At 41.4% G+C, this 9,237-nt stretch overlaps 1 pseudogene; it reads left to right on the plus strand.

The window, feature by feature from the left end:
* Positions 1 to 241: 241 nt before the first annotated feature.
* LOC119325005 lies at positions 242 to 9,012 on the plus strand (annotated as a pseudogene).
* Positions 9,013 to 9,237: the final 225 nt, after the last annotated feature.

Genomic DNA, 9,237 nt, shown 5'->3' on the forward strand with positions numbered 1-9,237 from the left:
GACTGAGAATATAGTTTGTTAGTTTCAAGAAAGTTTATGATTTATACTTTAACATCTGAATAGCTTGTTACTTGATTATGAAAAGTTTTATGAGAGGAGCTACTGTAGGGGAGAGAGGGCGAGGGAGGAGGCCTTTGGGCCGGTGGAGGCAGATCGCCCCCCGTGTCGCCTAGGTTAGGCGACGCGGGGCAGGAGGCTGAGTCCGTGTCGTATCTTGGGCGCAAAGTACTGCACCCGGATGAGTCTATATTCTCCCCTGGCCTGGTGGCCTTCCCCTTCCCCTTTCTTCCTCCTCTGACTCTCCTCCCCCTCCTTTCCCCACCCGTACCACCGCCGAGTCGACTCCAACTCCGGCCGCCCCGCCTCACAAGCACCACCATGGGTAAGTAACTACTTTCTATTCTTCTCCTCCCCCTAGGTAGGAACGGTCTGCGTGCTGCTACTGCAGTCTCTTCTGCTTTCCCTACATCTGAGAACCAGCCCCGGCAGGTTCAGCTAGCGAGTGGAAATTGAAATGCCACGGTTAAATTGTACTTTTGACCCCGCACTGCAGATTCACTAATTGAACCGCAGATTCTATCTCGTAGATTGTTTTTACCTTAATCCTATGGAAATTAGTCCATCTAAGCTACTCCCTAATCCCTATGGAAATTTGTACTTTTAACCCTGCACTGCAGATTGAGAATAACTAATTAATCTGCTGATTTATTTATTTAGTTAAGAGTTCAGGGAGTTCAGATCTGTAGTGCCAGATGTCCTTAGAATGAAACTGCTAGATCTGCTACTACCTAGCTAAGGCTGCTTAGGGATGGTACCCTCGCCCGGCTCGTCACCGACGGAGAGGAGTTGGACAGTGCTGGTTCCTGGTGGAGATTTCGGGCTGGTCCCCCAAGAACTTGATCTCACCTATGGCACTAAGTCCATAGTAAAACTGTCACTGAGGGTCAGAATGCTAGGACCATGCCCTGTTAAACTATTTCTTCTCACGCCGATTTTGTTTTCCTTGCCATCATCGAAAATTTGTTCTCTTGTATTTAAATCTACATGAATCATTATTTTTAACACATTTTTCTTTTGTGTATGTATAGAAGGTCCAAGCTAGTTGACATAACATGACTGCAGAGAGTTATTATATACCGTTACATATCTTAAAAGAGATTACAAATGGATTCTCAGCGGACTCAAGAATAGGAAGGGGTGGATACGGAGACGTTTACAAGGTATGGCTTATTTACTTGAAATTTTGTGTTTCAACAAATATATCAGAACTAACAACAAATGACCCAGTTATAAACAAATATTTATGTATAATGTTTATGTCAAGCAGGGAGTTTACAATAGGAGAGAGGTTGCTGTAAAGTTGCTTCATGTTGATACGTTGCTAGGACTTGATGACCAACGATATATCAATGAAGTTGGTAACCTTTTGAAGGTTAAGCATCCAAATATCATACAGTTACTTGGTTATTGTTATGAAATACAGAATGAACTAATTGAACACAATGGTGCAAATCAATTTAGCCAACACATATATAGAGTCCTCTGCTTTGAGTACTTGCAGGGTGGAAGCCTAGACAAGCATCTTTGTGGTATGAGAACTTAACTTCAACAAGATGATTTTCTTATGCGTTTAAGAAAAACTGAATTCGTAAACTTTCATTTGTGTAATATTCTCTTTGTCAGCACAATCTTTTGCACCTAATTGGAGCACACGTTACAATATTATAAAGGGGATTTGTGAAGGTTTAAATTTCCTTCATGAATGCAAACCACAAATTTGTCATCTTGATTTGAAGCCTGCCAATATATTACTAGACAGTTCCATGGAGCCTAAAGTGGCGGATTTTGGATTGTCAAGGCTATTCACTCCATCACACACACATATCACAGAAAGAATCATAGGAACCCGGTAAGTAGCCCGTGAAATACCTCATTTTGATTTTTTTTCTTTTCTAATCGAATAAATGGAATGCACACTCAGTGGCAGAGCTTGGGCTGAATTCCCCGGGGGTGGGGGGTGGGGGGGTGGGGGGTGGGGGTTTCTTCTGGGCTGCAGGTGGCAGCACATTTCGCCCTAAGGAAGCTCCACCAGTGTCTACACTGACCGTGTCCTTGGTGTTACGCAGGAAGTACATGCCACCAGAATTCCTAAATGAAGGCAAAATCTCACCTAAGAATGACGTCTTCGGTTTCGGTGTTGTAATGATCGAGATAATGGCAGGACCTGCAGGTTACTCCAATTCTTTTGAAATGCATGATGTGGCACAATTAATGCAGCAGGTAAGAAAAAATATTGTCAGTTTTGGCACTTGAGTTCATATAACAAACCAGCATATCATGGGTATGTTTGATGTCTATACTTTATGCATTATATTGTCCAACCAATGAGTTAATAACTTATTTGTTTAGTTATAACAAAAATTTATAAGCTAGATATACAAAGCTGTTTCTTTTATTGTTTTCGAAAAGGGAAAACGTTAGGTCCACCTGTGCAATAACAACCGGCACTGGATATCCACTTTATTTATACGGAACCCATATGCAACTTGCTTCATGCAACAAAGATGGTAAGCACATATCTATCCCCTTTTTTATTTTTCTTCCAATTGACAAGATCCTTTCGATCTGCATTTTTGAGCAAGTACAAGGTAACCCTTCGCATTATAACATTTTTCTGTTAGATGCATCCAGTATTCTCTAGCTAAACTAGTTATATGGAATGTCATATGTGACGCTTCTGGACAAGAATATAGCTTATATATGGGAGCGTCTTGACGCTTTTGACCTAGTACCCATAGAGAGAAATCCCCCTGCACAATATATACCCGTACATCATACTTTTGTATTGCCCACCTCAAATTATATTTCTGTGTTTCGGTTTTGTAGGTACTTACCAATTGTACAATGATTGAAGCCACATCGAATAACCGATCAGAGGAATTACGTCAGGTGAAAACGTGTATTGAATTAGCAATGCGTTGTGTGGATTCTGAAAGAGACAATAGGCCCTCTGTAGCAGATATCCTAGATACCCTGAATAAGACAGAAACTCATATTCCCAAGAGACAGGTATTATCTGCGTACTTGATGCAAACGAAACGCAAGCTAGAGCACTTATTTACAATTGGCATAAGACAGTTGTTTCTGCACATGGGCTAGCTGTTGTACAGTTTGCAAATCCTTGTCCTTTCCCAGTCATTTTGTTTTTCAGATGCAAAACTTACTCTCTGTATCTTTTTGCTTCCTCGCTCTTTAATCCTTGTGGAAGAAATTTCATTTTAGTTTCGTCTAATTCCAGGAACGTAAAAATTAGAGTGCGGAAGTTCAAAATCGTGCCTTGCAGCGCGAGAGCGACTGTGGCATCAAACTTCTATGAGGCACCTGACGGGCTCAGAGGATAGGGTGATCGGAACAAGGAGGCTGCTGGAAATAATCCAAAGTTGCGTAGCTAAAGTTGAGTCAGAAAACGTGAGGTTTCCATATTTTGTTTGGCTTGGATGCCATATGTTAGTTTTAGCTACGCCATAGTTGCACGTGGCTTTGATTGTGTATAAGGAGTACTAATCCGTGATGGATTAGCAAACCTTGTTGATCATTGAGTCATTGTAACTTGGTTGCTATAAACAAAGGAGTGGCCCATGTAATAGCAACAGGGCTGGAAAAGAAATCAGCCGTGTCTGTGCGTTGTGTTTTGCCCATGATCTTCCACCAAGTTCAATCTAGTTGCCGTAGCATGGTCAATCCGTGGGCTAAAACCAACATGGGCGGATCTGTCCTTGGGGCACTCTGTTGCATTCAGTTGAGAACTTAATTGAATCGGTGAAGGTGGTGAGTCTCAGCAGGCAAGTCTATGTGAAGGTGGTGTTGAGACAGCAAAGATAGCCATTCTAGTATGTCACATTTTTAATTCAGGAAATGCTGCCTTTTCTCTAAGGTGCACGTCATTTTCACCTGGCATATAGTATAGCTTTTTCCTGCTGGTTTTCACGTTTTGTGAAGAGCACTTTAATCAAAACCTTCTATATAACTTAGCTTACTGAATAAAAGCATATCTATCCGGATCTTGATCATGATAATTCGTCTGATCTTTCCATGTACTTACACATTAAAAGTTTGACTAGACAGAGTGTTTTTCCTGAAGGTTTGCCAAGAGTCCAATGGAACAAAGATGGATGTGATTTTTGATTCTGGACTTCGAATTTGGAAATGGGCCATGCTGGTGTATGTAGTATTGATTAGCTAACGATTAATACTTCCCCTCACGGTTCCCCTCAAAATAGAAATAAAAATAAGGATTAGTTTATGTAAAAAGGTTGACAATTGATATCAAAGGGCGAAATTACCCTTTTTTTCCTTTTTTTTTTCCGGTGGTGTACTGAAGCACACCCTTGGTCTGCTTGATTTCTAAGTACTAATCGTATGTCCTATCTTATTCACAGGAAAGTTAAATTGTGTTTCATTACTTTAAACGTCAAGATGTACTAAAATCAAATTTATTGCCTTGCAGCATTGCCCTCAAATCAGTGTTCCCGGGCTGGAGAGGGCCAAGAAGAGGAAGAAGACGGGAGGGAACTTGAAGGGGATTGCAGAAGAACGTACCCATTTCACTGTCATGCAAGAAAATGCCCCTAGTATGCTTGAAAACAGGGATCACCGGGAAACATCAGCAAAGATAGGAGCAGAAGTCGTAGGGAGGGACATGGAAAAACAGGAAATTATGGCTCATTTATCTGGGAGTACCACACAAGAGATCACCTTCCTTCCGATATATGGTATTGGAGGCATTGGGAAGACAACCATGGCACAATTTGTTTTCAATGATTCCCAGTTCAAAGAGTACTCTCGGGTTTGGACCTATGTGTCCCAGACATTTGATTTAAAGAAAATTGGGAATTCTATAATAACACAACTATCCGGTAGCAAGAGTATGCATACTGACCTTCAGATGATAGAAAATAGCCTGCAAAAGCTCCTTTCTGGTAAGAGGGTTCTAATCATCTTAGATGACCTGTGGGAGAGGGAATCACCTCAGTTAAAAAAGTTGGAGAGTATGCTAAATCTGGGTGAAGGGGGCAAATTGGTGGTGGTAGTAACCACACGAGAAGAATCTATTGCACATAAAATTCACACTGGCAGAGTGAAGCCATATAAGCTAGCTCCCTTAACAGATGAAATTTGTTGGACTATCATAAAAAATAAAAGTTCATTTGAAAACAGAGCTGAAAGAGCGCAGTTAGAGTTGATCGGAAAGGAAATTGCAAAGAAGTGTGGAGGTGTGGCTTTAGCAGCCCAATCTATTGGGTATGTGTTGTATGCTATGGAATTTGATGAATGGGTGTCGGTGAACAACAGTGAGATCTGGGACGTGCTTGCCTCAGGAGAATCAACTCATCATGTTCATGCATCCTTGCTGCTAAGCTATCACATTATGGATAAATACTTGAAGTTATGCTTTGCTTATTGTGCAACCTTTCCAAAAGGTCACAAGATAGCTAAAGAAGATCTAGCTCACCAATGGGTTGCTCTTGGACTTGTTGAGCCATCAAGGACATTCTCTAATATACAAACCAGTCATAAATATATTCGTCATCTTTTTGGCATGTGCTTCCTTGAACATCCAAGGTCACAATGGGTGAGTTACCACAGTGATGAATACGTTAGGCAGCTTTTAGACATGTCCTTCGTTTTAACATCTCTTTTTTTGCGGGTACTTCGTTTTAACATCTTAAGTCACAATTAATGGGTTACTTACTGCATACCTTTGTGGGGATATTCTTTTGTTTTCTTCAACTTATGCAGATCATATGGTGCATATTCTCGTAGCAATGTTGACAATACCATTACATTGTGTTGGAATAATCTTATTACATAAAATTGGAGCCCTCCAACATACTACTTCTCTTCTCAAACTACTGATATTCAGCAAATTGGCACATCATTGATACCTAATGTTTTACTAATGTGGCTGTTAGAACTGTCAATCATGTAGTTGAAATATAATATATGAAACTTGACTGCATAATCCTCTACTATTATTATTATTTCAAAAATTACAAGCCAAATGTTCACATGTTTATGTCATCGAGGGACCGGCTTTGCCTTTGTCATAGCTCTGGTTGTGCCTCTTGTCGGCTTCGCAGTTAAGAAGTTTACTTGTCAGGTAGGGGCCTTGAGATTAGTCGGTTATTTGAGAAAATATAGAAAGCATTGTGAACTGCCTTAGGTGTGGATTTACCGCGCTCTAGAGCAGAAAATCCATCTCTTCTACTCCCTCCATTCTCATTATATTTTTAGACTTCACGTATACATGTTTTTTTAGTTACCTTTTTTGTTTAGTTGTTAATGAAATCTGTTAAATACGTAATAACATGAAGGCTGTTTCAAATTCTGAAGTCTGATACTGTGTATACTATTAATGCAGAGTTATATGGATGTCGATAATGGATTCTTGATCATGCATGACCTGGTGCACGATCTCGGAAGATCATTTCTGGCTGATAAAATTATTATAGAGAGTCCTGCCTGCCAATATGCATGGCTGACAGATCATAGAAAGCTATTTAAGTCATCAATGAATCCACTCGCCAAGCTATTTATGTCATCAATGAATCCACTCGCCAAGCTATTTAAGTCATCAATGACTCCACTCGCCAAGATAAGGGCACTGCATTTTCTCGACCGTGCTTACTTGCAGCTTAATGGTGAAGCTTTTTCACCGGCTAAATGCCTCCTTGTCTTGGATTTAAGCAGATGTTGTGCACAAAAGCTGCCTGATTCTATTGGTCAACTGAAACAGTTGAGGTATCTCGATGCTTCATGGAACCCCGAGTTTACTGAATCTTCTGAATACCAAGCACCACCGGAGTCTTTATTGATACCGAAAGCCCTGGGTTCCCTTAATGAACTCCAATATTTGAATTTATCAGGTCGCGGAAGACCCATAGGGCTGCCAGAGGTCATCAGCGAACTCACGGACCTCCGGTATTTGAATATATCACATTGCATGGGTTATTATTTATTGGACATCCCATCAGCAAACCAAAGTTTCATTGACTGTATCGGTACCCTTCCTAATCTAGAGCAGCTGGACATGTCTTCTAATAACTATGGTTTCTGTGTACCTGAAAGTTTCAGCAGACTCAAGAAGCTGAACCTCTCCGACTGCCAGTACATTGCTAGCCTTCCAGAAAATGTGGGGAAAGTGGATATTCCAATGCTTTTTGGCTTGTTGTTCCCGCAAAAGGGAGGGTTTCCTGTGCGTGTGGTTGATAGTGAATCTAGCAGCAGTCTTGTCTGGCTTAAGCATACAAATCCTGATGTGTTGGGTATCACTGATACTTGAAAATGTGAGGTCCGTGGAAGAGGCACGCAGTATAAGATTGATAGAAAAACAGAGAATTAAAGAATTGTCGTTGCAGTGGAGCGGAGGTGTGAGTTCTGTGGAACACATGGAGTTGCTAACAGAGCTAGTGCCACCAAGCTCTGTAAAGAATTTCAAGATAACACGTTACAAGGATGTCATGTTTCCACACTGGTTTATGCATATAAACAAAGATCTTCCTAATCTTGTGAGTTTGGAGATGTGGGGTGTTCTTTGCCGCAGCCTACCAACAACACTCGTCCCACTACCCAACCTAAGAAAGATTGTTCTCAGCAACATGCATAACCTGGAAGAGTTCAACACAGCATGCTCTATAGGCGAGGATGGTGCAAATGAGCTCACGTTGGCTAAACTTGAGTATCTGGAAATAGACAATTGCCCCAAGTTGAGGATTAAACCGTGTCCGCCTAGATCAGTGTACTGGCGTATATCTCGTGCTGACAATGTGCTATTGTCATGGGGAGAGTGTGCCTCAAGCACAGCTGCTTCCTCCTCATCTTCTTCTGTGAGTAAGCTAGAAGTTGAATACTCTGAGTTGCCTTTGCACCAGTGGAGATTGCTTCACCACCTACATGGTCTTAGTGATTTAACTATCTCCGATTGCAATGATCTGACCATCTCACCACAGATCACCCGAGCGTTCACCTCCCTCGAATCACTGGAATTTCGTAGCCTGGAAAAATTACCAGAGTGGTTAGGGGAGCTCACATCTCTTCGGCAGCTTAACTTAATATTCATCCACCACCTACAGGAATTGCATGAGAACACGAGGCAGCTTAGACAGCTGCAATCGCTCCGCCTGCACTTTTGCAATACGTCGACATCACCACCGCAATGGTTAGGAGAACTCACCTTGCTCAAGACACTTAAAATCACTTATTGCAAGGGCATCATTTCTTTACCGGAGCGCATACTCACCAACCTCCAAGAACTTTATATTTCGAACTGCCCTGAATTATATAGATGGTGTAAGTTAGAAGAGAACCGGATGAAACTAGCTCACATCAAGGAAAAGGTATATGTCTTAAATCGCTCGTATGTTTTAGTGACTAGTTTTGTATAAAATTTATCATATTTCACTTGTACATTGCCTGGTAAGTGTTGTTTGTTGTCTAATCTTGCCTTCTAATCAAAGGATGATAAATGCAGCAAAGTTAACTCGGAGGTAAACTGGATTAGCTCTGTTAGACAACATGGTATTTGACAAAAAAATACTTTATATACTTGCAGTCTATCTAGGAACATTCGGCTCGAGGCATTTGGGAAACACTTTAATGAGATGATAAGTATGATTTAGCATCTCCTGTATGCGATCCAGATGGATATTGACGATCGAGGATGGTGGTCCTTGGAGCTCTTCTGACGCCCCAGGTGGAGACCTTCACTTAGAATTACAGCGCTTTGATGATCTTCAATTGCATGTTTTGTTGCCTTTTATTTCCATGTGTTTTTATTTACTTCGGGCACCGATTGTTTGAATACTTTACTTTATTTCCCCTTTTGTATTGCGTGGCTAAATAACTTTTGCGTTGTGGGGCTAAATCACCCTCTAATAATTTCATGATTGTGTGCATCACGAGGAATGTGGTAGCACCCAAACAGGTTGTAGCAATATAACTGTTCTTTACATACTATGCTTTGGCGGCGCCGCTGTTGGGGCAGCCTCCATGTTTTGCGATTAGCAGCAAATTCAGTGCATATAGGTGTCCCTCCAGCTAAGATGGGCATAGGTTTCAAGTCCATTGTTCTGTCCCGGACCATGAGGTTGCTATCATCGATCTTCCTCCATCAAGAGGAGGCCAAGAGGGTGAATGCCGAGATACCGTGTTTTAGATCTGTGTGTCTTGCCCTTGCTG

Source organism: Triticum dicoccoides, chromosome 6B (assembly GCF_002162155.2).
Source record: "Triticum dicoccoides isolate Atlit2015 ecotype Zavitan chromosome 6B, WEW_v2.0, whole genome shotgun sequence".
NCBI lineage: Eukaryota > Viridiplantae > Streptophyta > Magnoliopsida > Poales > Poaceae > Triticum > Triticum dicoccoides.